Source organism: Rhinopithecus bieti, unplaced genomic scaffold (assembly GCF_001698545.2).
Source record: "Rhinopithecus bieti isolate Rb0 unplaced genomic scaffold, ASM169854v2 scaffold_28524, whole genome shotgun sequence".
In the NCBI taxonomy this organism is placed as follows: domain Eukaryota; kingdom Metazoa; phylum Chordata; class Mammalia; order Primates; family Cercopithecidae; genus Rhinopithecus; species Rhinopithecus bieti.
Genome location: NW_016812504.1, coordinates 103,833 through 107,429, shown reverse-complemented (window position 1 = coordinate 107,429; position 3,597 = coordinate 103,833). Strand labels below are relative to the sequence as shown.

The following is a 3,597-nucleotide window of genomic DNA, read 5'->3' as shown; positions in this document are numbered from 1 at the left end:
CCAGATTTCATTGGTATTTATTTTTGGTGTATTTATTTATGACTGATGCTCTTGAGAAATTTATTATTTATTTTTAATATTTTTAAGTGTTCTTTTAGGTTTTCTGAGTCAATAGCCAACTCACGTAGTCTTTTTTAAAATTTATTTATAGTAAACTTTATTTTCATTGATATTTCACTTAACGTAATTTCAAAGTCAGTCTGTGGTCTAAGATGAGCGAAAGAACAGATATTCCAAATCTCATAAGAGATTTTTTTCACACTGTTCCTCAGAGCACAGAATGGGATTTCAGGGCCCTCAAAGTTGACATCTAATATTTTATCCTTGAGATTTACCTATAGATACAGAAAGAAGAGATAACATCAATATATAGGAACCAATCTCTATTAGGGTTCTATAAGCTCTTCTGTTACATATTCACCACCTCTGCAGGGCTGTAATCATGACTGACTTTCCACCCCTCTGCCAAGTTTGGTGTCTTTTTTTTTTTTTTTTTTAGGTAAAATGTCAGATGCAAAAATGCTGCACTTATTTCTGTTAATACATTGAAAATAGTAGAAGATGCAGATTTTTAATTCTTCATCAGTGCAAGCTGGAACATGACTTTTGCTAATGGGGTCTGTTGAACATACTAACTCCAACTTTGGCGGCCATCAGCAAACTGGCACCTGCAATTAAACCCGCAGGCATGAATTTTCCAGAGTGGTAGAATCTCATTCCCATAATGCCAGCCAAGGTACCAGATGTAGCTAGGAAAACCCAAACGTTCCTTCAATCCTGAGACAGCTGGTAAGCACCCAGGCCGGCTAGGCTGCCGAAGAACAGCCCCGCAGCCAGGGACGGCACGCTGCCTGCTTTTACATAGCCCGTGATCCCACGAGAAGCAACCAGCGCTGCGTAGCCAAAGCCAAACCAATGCACAGGCACTACTGAGCCGGTGTCCTGCATTCTTCTCTTCTCTGTCCATATAGGAGACTACCCCAGGCCTGGTCTCGCGAAGGCCTGGGCTGTCTATAAGGGCGCGCAAAGCCGCGGGGATGACAGCGAGGTGTCACCGGACACGCGGCGGCGGACACTCTGCGTCCCGGTGGCGGGGTGGGGAGATCTCCCATAGTCTTACATTAGCTACATGCATTGTTTCATCTTATTATATTATTAATTTTTTAAAATGATGATGGTGGACACCATTATCTTATTACTCATTTGTGGGAATTTTTAGGATTTCAACCATAAACTTGATGCTAAAATTCATCTTGTAAAAGATAAATATTCCTCACAAATTTTACTAATCACTTTTTTTTTTACAGTGAATGGATGCTGAATTTGATTTAAAAAGAACGGAAATCATAACAAACAGTCTCTCAGACCACAGTGTAATCAAATTAGAACTCAGGATTAACTCACTCAAAACCACACAACTACATGGAAACTGAACAACATGCTCCTGAATGACTGCTGGGTAAATAATGAAATTAAGGCAGAAATAAATAAGTTCTTTGAAACTAATGAGAACAAAGACACAATGTACCAGAATCTCTGGGATACAGCTAAAGCAGTGTTTACAGGAAAATTATTAGTACTAAATGCCCACAGAAGAAAATGGGAAAGATCTAAAATTGACACCCTAACATCACAATTAAAAGAACTAGAGAAACAAGATCAAACAAATTCAAAAGCTAGCTGAAGACAAGAAATAACTAAAATCAGAGCAGAACTGAAGAAGATAGAGACACAAAAAAAATTCAAAAAAAATCAATGAATCCAGGAGGTAGTTTTTTGAAAAGATGAACCAAATAGATAGCACACTAGCCAGACTGATAAAGAAGAAAAGAGACAAGAATCAAATAGACACAATAAAAAATGATAAAGGGGATATCACCACTGATCCCACAGAAATACAAACCACCACCAGAGAATACTATAAACATCTCTACACAAAAAAAACTAGAAAGTGTAGAAGAAATAGATAAATTCCTGGACACACATACCCTCCCAAGATTAAACCAGGAAGAAGTTGAATCCCTGAATAGATCAATAACAAGCTCTGAAATTGAGGCAGTAATTAATAGCCTACTAATGAAAAAGAAGCCCAGAACCAGATGGATTAACAGCTGAATTCTGCCAGAGGTACAAAGAGGACCTGGTACCATTCCTCCTAAAATTAATCCAAACTGTAGAAAAAGAGGGACTCCTCCCTAACTCATTTATGAGGCCAGCATTATCCTGATACCAAAACCTGGCAGAGACACAGAAAGAGAAAACTTCAGGCCAATATCCTTCATGAAGATTGTTGCGAAAATCCTCAATAAAATACTGGCAAACCAAATCCAGCAACACATCAAAAACTTATACTCCACGATCAAGTCGGCGTCATCCCTCAGATGCAAGGCTGGTTCAACATATGCAAATCAATAAACGTAATCCTTCACATAAACAGAATGGATGACAAAAACCACATAATTATCTCAATAGATACAGAAAAGGCCTTGGATAAAATTCAACACCCTTCATGCTAAAAACAATAAACTAGGTATTGATGGAATGTATCTCAAAATAATAAGAGCTATTTATGACAAACCAGCAGCCAATATGATACTGAATGGGCAAAAGCTGGAAGCATTCCCTTTGAAAACCAGCAAAAGACAAAAATGCCCTCTCTCACCACTCCTATCCAACATAGTGTTGGAAGTTCTGCCCAGGACAATCAGGCAAGAGAAAAAACAAAGGGTATTCAAATAGGAAGAGAGGAAGTCAAATTTTGTCTGTTTGCAGATAACATGATTATATATTTGGAAAACTCCATCGTCTCAATCCAAAAACTCCTTAAGCTGATAAGCAACTTCAGCAAAGTCTCAGGATACAAAAATCAATGTACAAAAATAAATGTGCAAAAATCACAAGCATTTCTATACACCAATAATAGAGAGCCAAATCATACTGAACTCCCATTCACAATTGCTACAAAGAGAATAAAATACCTACGAATACAACTTAAAAGGGATGTGAAGGACCTCTTCAAAGAGAACTACAAACCACTGATCAAGGAAATCAGAGAGGACACAAACAAACGGAAAAACATTCCATGCTCATGGATAGGAAGAATCAATATCGTGAAAATGGCCATACTGCCCAAAGTAATTTACAGATCCAATGCTACCCTCATCAAGCTACCACTGACTTTCTTCACAGAATTAGAAAAAACTACTTTAAATTTCATATGGAACCAAAAAAGAGCCCGGATAGCCAGGACAATCCTCAACAAAAAGAACAAATCTGGAGGCATCACACTACCTGACTTCAAGCTACACTACAAGGCTACAGTAAACAACACAGCATGGTACTGGTATCAAAACAGATATATAGACCAATGGAACAGAACAGAGGCCTCAGAAATGATGCCACACATTTACAACCATCTGATCTTTGACAAACCTGACAAAAACAAGCAATGGGGAAAGAATTCCCTATTTAATAAATGGTGTTAGGAAAACAGACTAGCCATATGCAGAAAACTGAAACTGGACCACTTCCTTGTACCTTACACAAAAATTAACTCAAGATGGATTAAAGACTTAAACATAAGACCTAAAACCATAG

General features: G+C 37.9%; 1 pseudogene across 1 annotated transcript; it reads right to left on the bottom strand.

The window, feature by feature from the left end:
• Positions 1–301: 301 nt before the first annotated feature.
• Positions 302–948, bottom strand: LOC108545002 (transmembrane protein 14C pseudogene; annotated as a pseudogene). The gene has a single exon (XR_001890002.1). The product of XR_001890002.1 is annotated as a transmembrane protein 14C pseudogene (transcript).
• Between the last annotated feature and the right edge of the window lie 2,649 nt (positions 949–3,597).